Source organism: Nannospalax galili, unplaced genomic scaffold (genome assembly GCF_000622305.1).
Source record: "Nannospalax galili isolate Female #2095 unplaced genomic scaffold, S.galili_v1.0 scaffold1639, whole genome shotgun sequence".
NCBI lineage: Eukaryota > Metazoa > Chordata > Mammalia > Rodentia > Spalacidae > Nannospalax > Nannospalax galili.
In genome coordinates this window covers 18,672-37,841 of record NW_008343206.1, presented here as the reverse complement: position 1 = coordinate 37,841, position 19,170 = coordinate 18,672, and the positions used below count along the sequence as shown (strand labels likewise).

Here is a 19,170-nt window from a genome sequence, read left to right as displayed (position 1 = left end):
AGCAGACTTTTCTCCACTGTTTGGCCAACACAGCAGGCTTCCCCTTTGATCTCTAAAGAGGACAGGTTTTAACAGTCCCGCTCTCCCACTCCCCGCCCAACTTTAAAAAAAATAAATACATCTTCCCGCCTTCTGCAGGAAGCAGAAGCCTCCCTTTTTAAAGACCCCAGCTCAAGACCCAGGCAGACATTTTCCCTGCTCTGAAGGGAATCTATCCCATGTGTTCCTTTGCTAATAAACTCTGCTTGCTCCTAATCAACCCTATTGTCATAGGGCTACTTTTTATCTAACAGGAAGGACATCAGGGCGGGAGCTCAAGGCAGGAACTGAAGCAGAGACCATGGAGGAATGATGTTTACTGACTTACTTGCTTCCCCTGACTTGCTCAATTACTTTTTTTTTTTTTTTCTGAGACAGGGTCTCCCGGTAGCCCCAACTGGCCTGGAACTCACTGTGTAGACTAGGCTGGCCTCAAACTCAAAGACATCTGCCTGCCTCTGCCTCCCACGTGCTGGGATTAAAGGCGGGTGCCACCACACCCAGCTCAGCTCCCTTTCTTACACAGCCCAAGTCCACACCTGCCTAGGGATGGTGCTGCCTAGTGCACTGGGCCCTCCTCCCTCACTCAGCAATCAAGAAGATGCCCCACGAACATGGCCGCGGGCCAGCCTGATGGAGGAAGCTCCTCAGGGGCTCCCTCTCCACCTTTGGGGTTCTTTGGTGACACGTGGTTCCTGCCTCTGACCATCCGTGCTGGTACAGTAACTGCCCCTCATCCCACACAAACATGGTAATGTGGCAGAGTCTGTGTTGTTGCCTCTGACCCGAGTGACGGGTTCTTGGCAGTGGTTAATGAGGAATGCTGGCGGTCCAGAGCGTCTGCGGCCTCGTGGTTAAAGTTGTGTGTCACTTCCTGGGGTGTATTAGTCCCTTTTCTGTTGCTGTGATAGAAACACTGACCAAAGCAATTTATGGAAGGAGAGTTTATTTGAGTTTATGGTTCCAGGGGCATTACAGTCCGCTGTGGCGGGGAGGCATGGTGGCAGAGGTGGCTGGAGGAGGACTGGAAGCTAAGCTCTCACATCATCACGCAGGCACAGGAAGCAAGGGAGTGACTTGAGATCCCACAAGGCTTAAGAACTCTCTAAGCCCGCCCCCAGTGACGTGCTTCCTCCACCATAGCCACATCTCCTAAGACCTCCCAGAACAGCGCCACCAACTGGGGACAAAATGTCCAAATACTTGGACCCTATGGGGGACTTTCTCATTCAAATCTCCATATGGGAAGCTGTGAGCAAACACCCACTCCTCCCATGCAGGGAACCAATGAGAGGCCAGAGTAAGGATATGACAGAAGTCCAGCTCAGCGAGCCAGTGAGAGGCCAGAGCAAGGCTATGACAGAAGTCCAGCTCAGCGAACCAGTGAGAGGCCAGAGCAAGGCTATGACAGAAGTCCAGCTCAGCGAGCCAGTGAGTTTTATTGGGGTCACTTACAGAAGCAGAAATGACTCAAAGACAGCTGCATCCCTAAAGCCCGCCCCAGGCACCGGGGACTGCTCACGGAAGCTGGAAACCTGGAGCACACTTCACAGCCTTCAGGCAGCTTGACAGGCTGGAGAGTGTCCTTTCCAGGTCGTTCTGCTGGTCTGAGGGTCTCTCAGAGTCCTTACTCCTTATATACCCTTGGGGGCTTGGGGGCAGGAGGGGCCAGTGAGTCTGGTCGGTTTCAGGGACTTTCTGTAGGTATTGAGTTGTTTACTTCCTGGGCTCAGGACCTTCCCTGGAGGATGGAAGGTTTCACTTCCCCTATGAACAAGCTGCGTCTGAATGAGCTTCCCTCCAAGACGGGAAGCTTTTTAGTTTACTTCCTGGGCTCAGGACCTTCCCTGGAGGATGGAAGGTTTCACTTCCCCTTTGAACAAGCTGCGTCTGAATGAGCTTCCCTCCAAGACGGGAAGCTTTTTTTTATTATTATTTTTATTCTATGTGTATGATGTGTATGAGTACATGGCCTGCACGTGTGTAACTGCACCCATGTTGTGCAACGCCCTCAGATATCAGAAGGATCCCCTGGAATTAGAGTTACGGATGTTGTTAGCTGCCGTGTGGGTGTTGTGTATGAGTACATGGCCTGCACGTGTGTAACTGCACCCATGTTGTGCAATGCCCTCAGATATCAGAAGAAGGATCCCCTGGAATTAGAGTTACGGATGTTGTTAGCTGCCATGTGGGTGTTGGGAATCAAACCTGGGTCCTCTGTAAGAGCAGCCAGTGATCTTAACTGCTGAGCCATCTCTCCAGCCCCACAAGATGGAAGGTTCTATTATGAGGAAAACGCTCCACAACAGGGCACTCTTGATGGGCTGTGCATGAAGCAAGTATCATCGGGGACCATTTGGGTGTGAGACTCTCCGTGCTGCCAGTGCAGAGATGGGTCTTCTGAGGGCCTGGAATGGACAGGAAGAAGTCAGTGGCTTCCACTTCCTGTGTGAGGGGGGAGTAGGGTCAGAGTCACTGGCCCATCATAGAAACTCAAAGTGCTGCCTGGTGACATGGACACCAGGTGGTGCAGGACAGGCTCTGCAGGAGAACACAAGGCGCGCACTGTGACTGTCTTGGAGGAGGTCCCCAGCTGTGGTACCAGAAGAGCTGCAGGGGTTCAGCTAATGGAAGCCCAGTAAGGAGACCACAGGAAGCCACAAAGACAGAATAGTAAATTAAGGCCCCCAAATGGAGCAGAAATAGAGAAAATCAATGAAATGAGAATGGTCTTCTTAAAAGATTAAAAAATTGAAGAACTTTATGTAGACTGTCATAGCTTTTGTGAACTTGACATGAACCTAGACCCCTGGGAAGAGGGAGCCTCAACTGAAGAATTTCCTCCATCAGCCAGGCCGGTAGCCGTGTCTGTGGCATTTTCTTGATTGCTAATTGATGGAGGAGGGCCCAGCCCACTGTGGGTGGAGCCATCCCTAGGCAGGTGGGCCTGAGCTGTATAAGAAAGATAGCTGAGCAGCCAGTAAGGAGTGTTCCTCCGTGGTCTCTGCTTCAGTTCCCTGCCTTGAGCTCCTGCCCTGGCTTCCCTCCAGGTTCAACTGTGAGCGATAAGGTGACATAAACCCTTTCCTCCCAAGTTGGTTTTAGTCACTGTTTTATCACAGCAACTAAAAGCAAACTAGGACACTAATTTAGAAAAAAAAAGACAAAAATAAAAATTACTGAGATTGATTCCCCCGCCGTGCCCCGAAACAGGGGCTTGCTATGTAGCCCAGCATTTGCTATGCAATTCAGGCTGGCCTGGAACACAATGAAGCCTCTTGCCTCAGCCTCCCAGGTGTTGGGATTCTAGAACTGCATCACCGTGCCCAGATCCACGTTGCTGGGGATGAAACCCAGGGCCTACGCTGTCTAGGCAAGCGCTCTACCACGAGCCATGTCTCCTGCCCTTCCCAGATGTGTAACAGTCAAGAGGCACCCACAGAGCCAGATGTTCAGAGGGCACAGCGGAGCTTAAACACTGTGCTCTCACATCCAACAGGCTCGAGGAAGAGTCCCGACTCCTTCAAAGGCACAACTGAAAACATGAGGAACCAATCAGGGAAACTGGACTTCTAACTAACCTCCATTCCCAGTGGTGTGGCTGGTGAGTCCTGTGAGTCCGTAAGGCAGTTAAGAAATGAATCATTTGGGGGCTGAGATGGCTGTCTATCAGGTGCTTGCTGTGCCAAGCCTGAGGATCCAAGTTCAAATCCTCGGCACTCACATATCTGTAACCTCCGTCCTGGGGGTGGGGGTAGGGGGACAGAGACGGTGAATTCCTGGAGCTTGATGGCTGATCCGTCTGTGGAGGCCAACTGTAGCAATTGAGAAAGACAGTACTGGCCTCAACATACATGCACACACATGCTTGTGCAGACACACACATATGTGCACATACACAAGCATGCACATACAGACACACACAGAGAAATGAATCATTCTGACCTTACAAAACTTTTTTAGAAGATAGTGGAGAGGAACACTCCCCATCCACTTTTGGAGGCAAGATTTTTCCCCTATCCAAGCTGGTCACAGACATTATGGGCACAGAAAATGTCAGACCCACACTCTCTTGACATGCATCTCCGCCATTGCTCGATGCTGCCCAGCCTCTTTGGGGCTGGCCGTGCAGGTGTCAGGAGGCTGGACACTGGGACTGCGGGTCAGAGAAGCAAAGAGCTGGGCTGTGAAATACAGCCTTGGAAGCAGCAGGGGTGGGGGTGGGCTGCGCAGGCCTGGCCGGCCAGAGTTTAATTGCACTCTTCAACCCTCTGAGATGAGGGAACAGTCTAAGAAGCAAGCCAGGTCGCCTCAGGGCGCAGGAGAAGCAGTTTTCACCCAGGCGTGGAGCAGGGTGGTGTGGGCAGTGGAGGAGCTGTCCCGGGTCACTGGCCCCCAGGCTGCAGTTCTCAATCTGTTCTTGCCAACACAGGCTGGGCTCCACGGTGCTGCCTGGGGGCCCTGAAAGGAACCAGGCTTACAGCAGCTCCCAGGAATGTATGACGGCCCCAACAGTGACGTCCTGTTCCCAGGAACTCTGTGTTGACGGAGCAGCATCATAATCTGAGTCCTGAGGTGGGCAGGCCGGGGCAGACACATCCTCTCTTGATTTGAGCTTTCACGGGCCTGGCTTTGCCTGAAGGCCTGAGAAGCAGCAGTTGGCATCAAGGCCCCATAAGGGAAGGGTGCCACTGAGGCTAGCTGGTGGGGAGAGGGGGAGACGGGCTCTAGTGACTCTGGTGTCATAAGAGGAGGTACACGGACATGGGGAGCACTGTAGGCCCACTAGCTCCACATGGCTCAGAAAGCTAGGCTTATGAGGTCAATCCTGCACTAGTATGCCCCAGATGGGGACAGGGAATGGGGGTCCTTGGAGCTTCTTCAGGGCCCCCAGGAAACAAGAGGGTGGAATTGCTTGAGCAGGTCGGGGGGGGATGTGGGGTGGGGAGGACAGGGATGGAAGACTGCTTGTTTGTAGTAGAGGAGGGGGCTCTGCCTGGAGTGGAGCCTCCGATCCCCTGACGTCATCCAGTTCGGGGAAGCTCACCTGTGAGCTCCCTCCTGGATACCTTCAGTTCACCCGGAGTACTTGTCCCTGATACAGAGCTATGCTCCATGTCCCCACCTAAGACTCACTCCGCACTCCTTATACTGGACCTTCTGCCCCTTCCTCATCCTCTCCCGATCCCTGCCGTTCCATTCCGCCATTGCGAGCGGTGGCGCCCCTCCACTCCCTCCTGGCTCTGATTCAGAGCGCCGCCCCATCCCTGGTTTATGTTCCTTTTTCAACCAAAGATCTGTAGAATTGGAAACATCAGAACCCCCCTTTCTCTGACGATCCCCAGAGCCGTATCTCCCTTATCCCTTCTGTCTTCAGCAGTCATCAGCCAACCTGGGAAGACTGCCAACAGCTCTTATGGGTTCTCTTCACTTCAGAGGAGAGAAACTGCATCCTGGGAGAGGCACTGCGCCACATCCTGGCCGAGATGGCCTCCCTACAGCAGATCAGGATGAAATCGAGACCTGCTGGGATCCCTTCTACCCCTCCAGCAGGTAAGGGGGTATTTACTCCATGATCGCTAACTCCTGTCACAGGGCCTCAGGGCAGCTGCCCACTAATTTGTCTAAGGTTAGTGAGATTATCCAGAGTCCAGATGAATCTCCTGCTGCCTTTTTAGAAAGATTATATAAGGCATATAGGATGTATAGTCCCATAGATCCAGAAGCTCCAGAAAGTAGAAGGGCAGTCAGTATAGCTTTTGTCTCTCAGTCGGCCCCTGATATAAGAAGAAAGCTCCAGAAATTAGAGAGATTTGAAGGGAAAGTTATTTCTGAACTGATGGAAGTGGCTCAGAAGGTTTTTAATGCTTGAGAAGATCCAGCAACAATCCAAGGGAAAAGGGCGCAAAGGGCCCTGCTGGCTACACTGAGGCCAGGCCAGGGAGCTGGCCAAAGAGAGGCAGAGCAAAGAGAATTTAGATTCCAGAAGAAGCTAGAAAAGGATCAGTGTGCCTACTTGCAAGGAAAAGGGGTATTGGAAAAGTAAATGCCCAAAGCGAGGACAGAGACGCCCGACTCAGGCCTTTGAGTCTAAGTCCCATGAATGGGGTGGGGGGCTGGGCTTTTCCCTAAACCCCTTGGAGCCCATGGTCACCCTACAAGTAGAAGGGAAGAACACCACTTTTCTGGTGGACACTGGGGCTAATTATAGCGTGCTTAAAAATTAGGAGCACCGATTAAATCTAAAATATATATCCACTGAGTCTCAGAGAAGACCCTCAGTTGCCCAATGACTAAAGCCAGAGTCTTTAGCAGATGGAACTGTTACCTACTCCTTTCTGGTGGCCCTGACTGCCCACACCCATTGTTAGGAAGAGACTTACTTCATAAATTGAAGGTATAGATTTCATTTAAAGGGGACGCTATCTACTTGGCCCTGTATCCTCCTACCATCCTAGTAACATGTCTGGTCATGGCAGAGTATAAATTCTATGAAACCCACCTTATGGAAACCAAAACCATCTCACCCCTTAAGGAAAAATGGAAGAATGAAATACCAAAAGTCTGGGCAGAGTTCAACCCTCCTGGTCAAACTCTGAATCAGGCCCCAGTTGTGGTCCAACTTCTAAGCACAGCTACACCTATCAGAAGCAGACAATACCCTATCCCAAGAAAAGCCAGGGAAGGAATATCTAAACATATTAAGAGACTCCTTCAGAAAAATATTCTTGTTCCCTGCCATTCACCATGGAATACTCCACTTCTTCCTGTCCCTAAACCAAATGGGGACTTTAGGCCTGTTCAGGATTTAAGAGAAATTAATGAGACAATTCACCGTACTGTGCCAAACCCATATACTCTCTTGGGAGAAATTCCAACAGAAAGGCAAGTTTATACTGTCCTGGACTTAAAGGATGCTTTCTTCACCTTGCCACTGGTCCCAGTTGGTCAGCCCATATTTGCCTCTGAATGGGAGGACATAGGCAGATCCTTTAAAGGCCAACTAACCTGGACCAGACTGCCACAAGGATTCCAGAATGCCCCTACTCCATTTGATGAGGCCCTTAGAAGAGACCTTGTCTCTTTTAAAGGGAACCACCCAGAAGTCATGGTGCTCCAGTATGTCGATGATCTCCTCCTGGCAACTCAGGATGAGTGTGAGGCAGCAGCTAAAAGCTCGCTCTTAGAGTTAGAACAAGTGGGATACAAGGTCTCTCTCAAAAAGGCTCAATTCTGTCAGGAGTCTGTCACTTACTTAGGATACCAACTTCAACAAGGACATTGCACTCTGGGCCCAGCCCAAATCCAGGCTATTCTGAATATCCCAGTACCACCCACTTGGAGACAGATCCTTGAGTTTCTCAGGACAGCTGGATACTGCTGATTATGGATTCCAGGTTTTGCTGAAATAGCTTGCCCGCTGTATGAGTCAACTAAAGGTATGGGGAAGATACAGTCTGGGAGGAGGGGCAAACTTGGGCTTTTGAGAAACTCAAGGAGGCTCTGATCTAGGCGCCAGCCCTAGCACTTCCTGATATTTCTAAGCCCTTCCAGTTCTATGTACATAAGGCAAAGGGGATCGCTAAAGGTGTCTTGACCCAAACCCTTGGGCCATGGAAAAGGCCAGTGGGTTATCTGTCAAAAAAACTTGATGCCGTGGCTTCGGGATGGCCTGGCTGTCTGAGAGCAACAGCTGCCACCGCCGTCCTAGTTAAGGAAGCTGACTTTGGGGCAAGACATCCCAGCAAGGCATCCCATGCAGTGATACTCCTCCTGAGGGCCCCACCTGGCAAATGGCTTTCTAATACCTGGGAGACCCAATACCAAACTCTGCTACTGGATCCTCCCCGCATCTCCTTTCTTAAGACTGAGACTTTAAACCCTGCAACTTTATTACCCGACCCTGGAGGGGAGGCTGAGCCGATTCTACATGACTGTTTGGAAACTGTTGAGACTATTGCAGGGGCCGGAGAAGATCTAAAGGATATGTCTCTTGCTGATCCTGATGCAACTTTATTCACGGATGGCAGTAGCTATATGGAGGATGGGGTCCGATGTGCGGGGGCTGCCGTTGTCCTACCTGATGGAACTGTAGTCTGGTCTCAGGCCCTATCCCGAGGTGTTCCCACACAGAAGGCTGAGCTAAGAGCCTTAGTACAGGGCTATCCACTGGGCAGAGGGAAAGACTGTCAGTATATACACTGACAGCTGATATGCTTTTGCTACTGCTCATGTTCATGGAGCTCTTTACAGAGAGAGGCCTGTTAACCTAGGCAGGAAAGGAAATTAAAAACACAGAAGCAATCTTGGCCTTGTTAGATGCCATTTGGCTTGCAAGGAAAGTTGCCATCCTTCACTGTCATGGACATCAGACAGGAGAGAATGCTGTTGCTACTGGGAACAACCGGGCTGACCAAGAAGCCATGCTGCGGCCAAAAGAGAGGTACTACCTTTAGGAATCTTGACCGTGCTGCCATCTAGGTCCTTGCCCCCCAGACCTGTCTACACAAAGGAGGAGAGGAAGATTGGAGAAGATCTGCAGGCACGAGCTGGAACGGACGATGGCTGGCTCTTCCCAATGGCCACAGCTTCCTTCCAGAAGCCACCAGACAAGACTGGCTGAGACAAGCTCATTCTGCAACACATCTGGAGAACACAGAGCTAATGGAATTAGCAAGAAGAGACTTCTACATTCCAAAACTATCAGAGATAACCCAGTGTTAGTGTGCAGGTCCCGACCTGTGCAAAAGTTAACCCGTCTCCCCATCAACAGGCAACAAGAAGAAGGTTGCGAGGACAAGCCCAGGAGAGCACTGGGCGTTGGTTTTTACAGAACTCAAAAACAGCCTATGTGGGCATTGATACCTGTTAGTGTTAGTGGACACCTTTTCAAGATGGGTCGAAGCTTTCCCCACCAGGACAGAATTGGCCCTAGCAGTAGCAAAAAAGTGACTGAATGAAATAGCACCTAGATTTGGAGTCCCCCTTATGTTAGGATCACATAACGGGCCAGCTTTTATTTCTCAGCTACCTAAGTCAGCTGCCAGGGGACTGCAGATAGATCGGAAGTTACATTGAGGATATCATTCTCAGAGCTCAGAGCAGGTAGAAAGGATGAACAGGCCCCTAAAAGAGGTCCTTACCAATTAATTATGGAGCCCGGGGATGACTGGGTGAGTCTCCTTCCCTTCCCTTTGCTCTTTTGTGTGTAAGATGTGCTCCCTATATCAAGGGAAGTACCCTTTAGAAATTCTTCATGGAAGGCCACCTCCCCTCACTCCAAAAATAAGGCTCCAAAAATCTTACAATGACTAACCAGGAACTTTTGAAGTCTCTGCAGTTCTTCAATTTGTGCTTCCGGATCTCCACCAAACGGTTCGCACCGCTAAGAGACCTGAACCTACAGGCCGGCACTCTGACAGACTTGAACCCGGAGACTGGATGTGGGTCAAGAAACACACTGATTGCAGTCTCAAGGAAAAGTGGACCAGACCATACCAGGTGATTCTAGTCACCCCTACCGCAGTCAAAATGGTAGGCAAGCTCTACTGGATTCGCAGATCTCACCTGAAAAGAGATGAACCTGAACACATTCCTTAGGATTGGACTGTGATATTAACTGGCCCCACAGGGATCAAGTTAACCAGGATAAAATGCAATTCTCAATTGTCGATAGTTTTGTTAATCAATTTAGGTAACTACACCCTGGGAGTAAATTCCCATAAGCCCCACCAATATGAATGGCAAGTCACTAGATCTGACGAAGTTATAATAGGTAATAAAGTCTTAATCTTGTCAAACAAAGAATCAGGCAGAGAGAGGAGGGTAGGCAAGCGTCCTCCAATTGGTTCGAGTCCTTATTCTCTTGGTCACCCTGGTTAACCACCCTGATTACTGCCATATCAGACCTTTACTCTTTTTACTATCTCTCCCGATGTTTGGACCTTGCCTTATGAATTGTTTTAGCAAGTTTGTACATCAAAGAATTGAGGCTGTTAAGATTATGGTCCTGAGAACCCAATATGAAACCTTGAGCCAAGATTCAAAGGTTTGAATACCCACAAGAGAAGAGTTGGGAATGTAAGAGCGCACCTTCTTGACCACGTTAAAGTTTAGGCCGACTCTAGTTTCTGAAATTATCAGGCAGTTGGCCCAGGGTATGGGAATGCCAGCTGGTGTCTTGGGAACAGGTCAGAGCATCCTAGAGTACTCCTGCTAACTGCTGATTTATGGTTTCTGTAGGTTATGCTTGGCTTGCTTCTGCAAAATAGTAATTGTTGCTAATGGACCCCTTTCTGGTTGGCAGACTTAGGGAAACTTTAAAAGATCAGGTTTCAAGCTGAGTGTGGTGGTACATGCCTTTAGTCCCAGCACTTGGGAGGCAGAGGCAGGTGGATCTCTGTGAGTTCAAGGCCAGCCTGGTCTACGTAGTGATTTCCAGGACAGCTGGGGCTACAGGGAGACCCTGATTCAAAAAGACAAAAAAAAAAAAAAGCCAGAGTGCTTAGGCTTGGGGCTACTCTTGGACCCTTCCTTTAGGAAAGAGTGTAGCCCGGCCATAATAAATCTGTCGTTCCTTCTCTGGACTCACCTGTCTTTGTCTGTTTCGGGCATTTGCGGATCACAGACTAGAACATGGCAGTTCGGGGGCACCCCAACCCTTGCCTACAGTCTTAGAAGCCAGTAAACTGATTATGTTGAGGGTGATTCCATCTCTAATGCATTAGGAAATTCATGGTAGTAAACAGCGTCTTTTGAAGTACTTGGCTGTGTTTCCTGTAACACCGGGGAAATCCCAGGAGACTGAGAAGTAAGGAGGTAGCTGGACCAAGGATGGAGCCTCCGCGAGGTCTCCCAGGTCAGGGCCTGGGATGTGAGGATGAAGCTGGGATGGCGGTTGGCATCCCACAGTGGTACAGTCTCCTGTGTCGTTGATGGAGGTAGCACTGACCTGTGTCTTTCCCTAGAAAGCTCTCACAGTCACAAGTGAGGAGGGCGGGTTTTAATATTTATTTTATATGTATGAGTGTGTTGCCTGCATGTGTGTAAGTGCGTGTATATAAGTGCACCCATGTTTTGCAGTGCCTGTGGAAGTCAGAAGAGGGAAACAGGAGTTAGCTACCATGTGGGTACGGAACTTGAACCCAGTGCAACCAGTACTCTTAATCGCTGAGCCATCTCTCAGGCCCTAATTTTTCTTTAAGACAGGGTCTCCTGTAGCCCTTGCCAGCCTAAAACTCACTATGTAGACCAGGCTGGCCTCAATCTCACTGATTTGCCTAGTGCTGCCTCCCCAGTGCTGGGATTAAAGATGTGTGTTTTTTATTTCGAGGGGGAGGCTCGTGCCATGTGCAGGCTTAGAAGTCAGAGGCAAGTCTTGGGTGTTACTCCTTTCACCACTTGGGTTGGATTTTATTTTCTTTTTAAAAAGATTTTTTAAAAAATCGCTGGGCATAGTGGTGCACACCTTTAATGCCAGTACTTGGGAGGCAGAGGCAGGTGGAGCTCTGTGAAATTGAGGTCAGCCTGTCTACATAGTGACTTCCAGGCCAGCTGGAGCTACACAGTGAGACCCTACTTCAAAAAACAAATCATGTGTATACATATGTATTTGTGTGTATGTGCATGTACATGTGAATGCAGGTGCCTGTGAAGGCCAGAAGAGGGTATTGGAGTCCCTGGAGCTGGAGTTACAAGTAGTTGTGAGTTGCCTGGTGTGGGTGCTGGGAATTGAACTTGGGTCCTCTATAAGAGCATGTGCTCTTAGCCACTGAAACCTCTCTCCAGTCCCAAAAGATTTAATTTTAATTAATTAATTAATTTTGACAAGGTCTCCCCAGTCCCAGCCTGGAAGTCACTTTGTGGACCAGGCTGACTTCCATTTCATAGAGATGACCATCTGCCTCTGCCTCCCGAGGGCTGGGGTTAAAGGTGTGTGCCACTATGCCTGGTTAGTTTTTAGTTTTTAAATTTTATTTATTTTTATGTTATGTGTATGAATGTTTTGCCTGCATGTGTGTAAGTGCCACCTGGGTTGTGCAGCTAGCTGCCCTTGGAGGCCTGAAGAAGGCGTCAGATGCCCTAGAGCTGGAGTTACAGATGGTTGTGAACCCCCTGACATGGGTGCTGGGACCCAAACACTGCTCATGCCGTTCCTTTAGGGTGCTATGCAAGTCACAGCTGGGTTTATCATACCAGTGGTCCAATGCTTCACCTCACCTTGTCCCTCACCACCCAGACCTCCAGACCCTGCCCAATAGCACCTCTAGTTTTCCTGTGTCCCTGATCTTCCCTCTCTTCCAGAAGCGTGTGGACCTCAAGATCAGGAGCAGATACAGGGATAAAGTGTAAAACCACCAAGGGGCTGGAGAGACAGCTCAGCTGTTAAGGCCCTGGCTGCTCTTGCAGAGGACCCACATGGCAGCTAACAACCATCCGTAACTCCAGTTCCTGGGGATCCGACGCCCTCTTCTGACCTACAGGCACTGCACGACACGGGTGCACTCACATAAATGCAGGCAAAACACTCATACACATTAAATAAAAATAATAAATAAAATATTTTAAACCTGCCTTACAGGCCTCTGCAAAAGTCAGCTATCAATGAGTTCGGCCACAGGGACAGGAAGGAATCTCTGAGGAGGGGCTGCAGGACCCCAAGCAGAAGGGACGCTGATGAAGGACGGCGCTCTGCAGGCCACCCAGCGGCCAAGTCCCTGACTGAGGCAATAACTGATTTCCGCCACAAGAGGGTGCTGCTTCCACAGCACAGCAGGACCCAGGCAGGGACTGCTAAGTACCAGAATGCTCAGTTTAGTTTATGGCAAGAGCCAGGCCCGAGGGTGGCTGTCGGAGTGGGTGCCGCGTGGGAGGCAGCGCAGCATGCTGTAATTGTGAGAGGGGGAGGGGCAGGAGGAGGGGGAGCGGGGCACACACCCTGCATATAAATGAAGACTCCCACCCCTCGGGCAGCCTGGGACCCGGCTCTCCCTCTGAGCTTCCATGGGGCTCTGACTTGGTCTTGAACACAGCTGGGCTGGCAGTCCTGACCCAGAGCCCCTGGGTGTCCAGGAAAGACGCACATCCCACACCCCTAGCCTCTCCTACTGTCCTCCACGTCCTGCAGCTCTGAGGACCCTGGTGACCCGTCCCCTTTGAAGAAATCTCCACTAGACTTCTAGGACTGGGTGTCCTCAGCCTGTCTACAGGGGAGACCGAGACACCCCAGGTTTGGTCTGGGTGGTCTGAACAACAGCTTCCTCTAAGCTGGACTCAGGACCCTTCCTTATCTCAACTGGGATGGAGGCAGTGGGCGGGAATCTGGCCCGGCTTCCTGCTAGGATTCTGGAAGCTTAAATGCTTAGAGCTAGACACTCTCCCTGGGAAACAGAAGGCTGGTGAGGCTTGGGGGCCCTTAGGGTAAGGGCTACAGAGTGAGGCAGAAGGGAAGATGAGACAAGAGCAGGAATCAATGTCTGCATAGACCAGGGCAGGGACCTACCGGGCTCCTCCCACGTCCCTCCCTCTAGGGGAAGGGCACCCATTGGGGCAGCCAGTCTGGAGGGAGAACCTTGGTTGGTCAGTGTGGAGGAAACCCATGTTATGAGCAAGCACATAAGGACAGGAAGGCAAGGTCGAGATAGAAAAGGAAAAGGTCAGAAAATTAACGCTGGGGCTGGACAGACGGCTCAGTGGTTAGAACAGTCATTGCTTTCAGAGGACCAGGCTTCGGTCCCCAGCACTCACGTCAGACATCTCACAGCTGCCTGTAATGCTGGCTCCAGGGAGGTCCGGCACCTTCTTTTGCCCTCTGTGAGCACCTGCACTCACACGTGTGCACAAACACACAGACACACACACATAAGCAAAAATAAATGCTTTTCTTTAAAGTGAAAGAGAGAAACAGAGACAGAGAGAAATGAACAGAGAAGACAGTGTAGACTCTTCCTCACTATTGAGAGGCTCCTGGGGTAGAAATGGATAAAACTAGACCCTCCCATGACCCAGAAAAGTGAAGGTCTGAGGTCTATAAAGAAGGAAAGTTTCAAGGGAGGGAAAGAACACGGTCACACCAGGTTTTGACAAGCCTCGGAACCCAGCTCAGATTCTGGGCGGCAGCCTGAGCCCAAGTCCAACTGCATCATCTTCAGGCTCCTTCCAAAGCTGTCCAAGCCAGAGTTAGCAAGAGATTGTGCAGATAGACCCAGGAAAGATCCAGCCTCCTGCCACCAATCCAATAAAGCCATGGCGACCGAGAGACAGGAGAAAATGGAGTGCTGATCACAACAGGCCGGCTGTGACGGTGTTATGGTTTGAAGGCAAACTGCCCCACCAGATCGAGGGACACATGTTCTCTGGTCACTGTGCTGTGATTAGATGGGAGTAGTTTGGTTTCGAGAGAGGGACTGTGGTGCTGTTCTGCTTCATTTTTGCCTGCATATAATTAATTTTGGACTTTATTATGACTCTAAGAATAAGTTTTAGATAGGATTTTGTTCTTGAAGTACCAGCTATGGCAGGACTAGAGTCAGACCTGGATATGAATCCAGTTCTTGAGTTACTGGTTACTGAACAGTGGTTAAACTACAGAGCCTCTCGGAGTGTCAGTTTCCTAATCAACAGCAACATCAATGAGATCTTAAGGACAACAGAAACACTTAATGCATGGTGACGGTCTGAGAATGAGACAAGACCGTACGGCAGCTACCGAGATCTGGGGGCCCCAAGCAAAGAGTTTAGGGTCGAGGGAAGATGAGGTGAGATGAGATGCTTCCTGAGACGAGTCTTCTGGTCTCCCAAGCCACGGGGAGACACACCCAGGCTGTCCTCCACGGCACAGTGGCTGTCCCTGAAATTTTTGTGCATAGGGCAGTCTGAAGAGGGATCAGATGAGCGTGTTCTCTGGCCTCCCTGCCTTTCAGTTGGCCCTGGATCTGACAACTCTAGGCAGGAGTCATCTATGTGGCCTCTGTGGCCTTGAGGTGGACAAGCACCTTGTGAGCTTGAGGAAACAGGAACTGGACATGAACTTGTCCCCTCCCCCCCACTCCTGCCCTTTGGTCTGTAGGCAGAAGGTTCATCCACTGCCCCTTGAGAAAGCAGAAGACAAAGGGGGCCATATGGACACTGTCCAACCAATCCCGTGCCTCCTGTCGATGCCCACCAGGAACCACATGGACATCACCACACCTCCCCTGCCCCCGTCACACCCGAGGTGCTGAGAGTGGCCGAGCACGGGCACAAGAAGGGACTGATGTACCCTACATCTTCCATGTCCTGACGAAGGTATTATTTACGGGCCTTTGAATGACTTCTGTTATTTGGCAGGTGTTGGGTCCCTTTTCGCGGTTTGTGAGCCATTTTTCTACCTTGCTAAACAAAAGATGAAATCTTCTACCTGTGAATGCAATTTAAAAGTAAGTCCTGAAGTCTCAGTTTGCCTTCAATTTAATATAACTGTTTTGAAATTTCTAGTGAAATAATGATACATGACATTGTTTTATGATTTATATTACTATTTTCTTAGTAAAAGTAAAGGTTTCTTATATCATAAATTGTACTGCAATGTCAGCTAAATCTGATGTCACAGATTTTACCTGACTTCTTTATTATCTGTCCTTGGGCAATAACATCTCTCCTTTTGAGGTGCTAATAGTAGGTCATGCATTCTGACTTGTTCCTCTCGCTCACTGCAGTTTTCATGTAGAGTAGGATTTTCAAAGTAGAGTGTAGGAGTCTGTTAACGTGCACAGTCAGAAAACGGCACTTAGCTTTTTATACAGTGGCGTAATTTCACTTTTATTATTATCTTACCAGATATGTGGCTAAATATATGCATATAGTTGGCATTGGTTTTTAGTGTTCTGTCCCAGTGCTTCTCCGTGTATTTGAGTTTTCTCAATGGTCTGTGGTCTTTGTGTTGGCACACGTGACTCCAGTGACAACCTCGTGCGGCATCGGCTCATTGCTATTTTGCACTAGCAACGTGTTTTCCTCAATACCTGTACCACCGTCTCTTTTTCTATTCCTCGCGATCCTCCCGTGATTTGTAAAATGGGATCGGTAAATACAAAAGGCTCCTTCTTGTTCCACACTTCTCACAAAGTGAACTGCTGACCAGCTCATCCAAACATGGAGAGTGTTTAGCCAATGTTATTTACTTAGTTCTTTTAATTCACTTTTTAGTTGTCACTGCCTCCAAGTTTTGCCTTACTCTTTGATAGAGGTGTGCAAGAATATCATTGGTTAGATTGTGGTAGCAAGAGAAATATTCTTTTAGAGAATCACCATAAATTATGAAGGGTGAAAGTTTTGTTATAGAAAAAAAACTGTGGTATATTTAAAAGACCAGAATTTTAGAAGACAACCTTCTATAGAATATACTTAAGAGATGGTACTCTGTTCTCTGAGAGTGGAAATGTAAGGGTCACTGGAGCCACCTTCTGCATCCAGGCTGCCAGTCTTGATGTCTCAGCAGCTGGCTAGATCCATGTGAGGGGTGAAGACTGTGCTGGCAGCCTTCTTCAGCTCCCACAGAGGCCAAGGACAATTGACAGAATGACCACCACTGAGAAAAGTGAGCTTGACTGTCTCTTCAGGTGTTAAAATGCTGCTTAGGATTTCCTGTGAGCTAGGTTTCCAGGCCGAGGTGTGTGCTGTGACACGAAGCTTCAAAGCGATGTTGAGAATTATCAAAGCATCATCACAAAAGAAATACTCCCTCGATGAATATGTTAGAGTATATAGCCACTGGATGAATCAGGAAAATGCTGAGGGTAAGGAGAATGACGATTTTGAGATTAAGTTTGTGTGGAAGAGCAAATATCCAAATGATTTAGAAGGGTTTATCAATAAACTTAACAGGTATCGAGGGTCATACGGGTATTTTTGTTACAAATATCCTTAAGTAAAACTCCTTAAAGAACGTCTGACGTACTGCGACGCCGTGAATTAGAATCTGGGGGGCAGTTTCGGTTGCTGAAGGCCATGGTCTCTCGGTGGCACGCTCTGGAGGCAGATGAAGCTCTCGCCGTATTGGCCTGGGACCCGAGCGGGGGTGGGGTGCTTTTGCTTTCTGCCCCGGCAGCTGTTCGTGGCCTTGCCCAACAGTGGGATTCGTAGTGAGCACCCGCCATCCTGGGACAAAAGCTGAGGGTGTGTTTAAGACAGTTCTGTGAAGGAGATCATTTTTGACGTGAGGTCACATTTAATGGAAAAGCCTGGTAAAAATCTCACTGTTTCATTTCAAAGTACTGGATTCCTTTGACTGTGTATAGGTCATTGAAAATGATAAATTTTATTACATCTGACCATCTTGACCGTGGATGAAAGTCGAGATTTTTCCATGTTTTGTATTGTATTTGTCGTCCGATGTTACCTGTCTAGATTGTTTTAAAAGACTTTGGGTTATCTATGTGGTTTTCTTTTGTTCTTGGTTTTGAATAAAAAATAACGTGGGGTTCATTTGGAGTCTCCGCACTTATGTTTGGACCACAGACTGCCAGTGAAGTCTCCTAAATGCCTCACTGTAGGCGAGTTGTTAAGGCGTTGACTTGGAATAGAATTGCAGTGTCGTTATTGGAGATAATGCAGTATATTGCTGTGAGTTTGTTGTAAATTCAACATGAAAAATATGCAATATCGTTCTTCTTTCTTCCATGCAAAGGGCAAAGTCAAAATCGCTGTTTCTATCGAAGATGAAGCCAGCAAAGACCTGCCTCCGGCCACCCTGCTCTTTAGGCCAGTTCGTCGGTGTGTTTACGGAGCCCTGTTTAGTCCGGCAGAAAACAGAAAGGAAACGGAGAGACTTGCTTTCAGAAAGAACAGACTTCCACCGGAATGTATGCACGGTAACGGTCCGTTGTTTGTTTACCTCAGTACCTCGTCATCTCCTGTGCATTTTCTAAAGCCTTAGGAGAATCGTGACTGAGTTGCCTGAGACCCTCCTTGTCAGAAGGTGGGCTGTCCTTGGGTCAGTAGGCCAGGATAGAGCCCTCAGGACAGGAAGAGAAAGCAGACATTCTTCCTCAGTACCGGTCCAGTAATGGTGTTTGTCCAGTAAAATAATTAAACAGCAGGTTTCCTTGTTAAAGTCAGTGCTGATCTAGAAGCAGTTTTGAATGCCTGTCATTCTCTGTAATGACCCTGTCTTAGTACCCAAGATACATGTGTGTCTGCCCCAAGCTCATGAGGCACAGCTCTGTGCTCTCCAGTAGCCCAGAGTTCTGGAGAGCGGGTCCTACGAGGCTCTCAACCATAGTGGGGTCACCTCAGGACTGCCATGGTTTAGCTCATAGTCCACAGTGCGCGCACCTCAGCTCATGACTTGGGGGAGGTTGGAAAGGCTGGGAAGAACTGTTTGGAATGCTGGTCAGAGCCGAGTCCACGGTGTTTGTCCTCCATGAGGCCTGTGTCCTATTTTGGGAGAACGATGCTGTTCCTCTTGTCAGTTATGTCTGCCAATGTACGAACACAGAAGCCACTGTGCGTTTGTTGGGGGATACAGAAAAGATCCTAAAACATACAGTCTAAGTCAGAACATTGTGACCCATTCTTTAAAGCAAGAACCTTTGGTTGTGACTCTGGCTGTGGTGGGGCAAATGTTGGCATTACCAGCCTCCCTGGATGGTGCAGCTCACAGCCAGCTCTCCTTGACTGGCTGACTGCAGCTGTGAGCTTGGAAACTTTAAGGGCTTTAGTCAAGGTTTCATACTGTGGATCATGCTGGTCAGGAGCTCACAGTAGTCCTTCTTCCCTAGCCTCCTAAGAGCTGGCATGACAGGCAGGAGCCAACGCACCTGGCTTAAGTTAAGCAGATTCTCGAATCTTTTGTTTGCCATTCCCGTGCCAAAGCTACGGCACAGCTCCAAGGCTTTCAGACAAATGCCCCTCGCTACCCTTTCCTGGAGTCACTTGCACCGAGAGCTACGGCTGAGTTGCTGTGTACCCGTAGCTGTGAGGTGCGATACCAGCCTGGCAGGGCTCCTGCTCTCTAGCCTTTGTGTCCGAAGGCTGTGGATGCCCGTGCCGCCCATTCTGGGACATCTGCTCAGCCTCTTCAGCCTCAGCTGCAAAGACTGGATTGGTTTTGTAGGAGATGTTTTATCTCTTTGCTTATGTGTTCCCAAACCA

General features: G+C 49.3%; 1 long non-coding RNA gene across 1 annotated transcript; it reads left to right on the top strand.

The window, feature by feature from the left end:
* Positions 1 to 5,325: 5,325 nt before the first annotated feature.
* Positions 5,326 to 18,648, top strand: LOC103738967. The gene is made up of 3 exons (XR_607467.2): positions 5,326 to 5,592; positions 9,371 to 9,540; positions 17,705 to 18,648. It is a non-coding gene; the product is annotated as an uncharacterized LOC103738967 (long non-coding RNA).
* Positions 18,649 to 19,170: the final 522 nt, after the last annotated feature.